Genomic DNA, 269 nt, shown 5'->3' with positions numbered 1-269 from the left:
GACGAAGAAGATGGGAAATAAACAGTGTATTAGAATAAACTATTAAATTTGGTGTATGGGTAATTTTTTTTTTAAATACGTGATGTAGAGAGATGAACAAAGAGATGAAAATATGTACATTTCAGATACATCAATGAACCAAAAATCATTCACTCGATAAATAGATATATACACTTCCCTTCCTCGTTAACAGCCTAACATATCACACAAAACGAAAAAAAAAATAATCCTAACTAAGAAGACATTATCTTAAGAGTCCCTTCCTTCTT

The sequence above is a fragment of the Penaeus monodon genome, chromosome 20, assembly GCF_015228065.2.
Source record: "Penaeus monodon isolate SGIC_2016 chromosome 20, NSTDA_Pmon_1, whole genome shotgun sequence".
NCBI lineage: Eukaryota > Metazoa > Arthropoda > Malacostraca > Decapoda > Penaeidae > Penaeus > Penaeus monodon.
The sequence above is the reverse complement of the archived record's forward strand: the minus strand, read 5'-3'. Positions refer to the sequence as shown.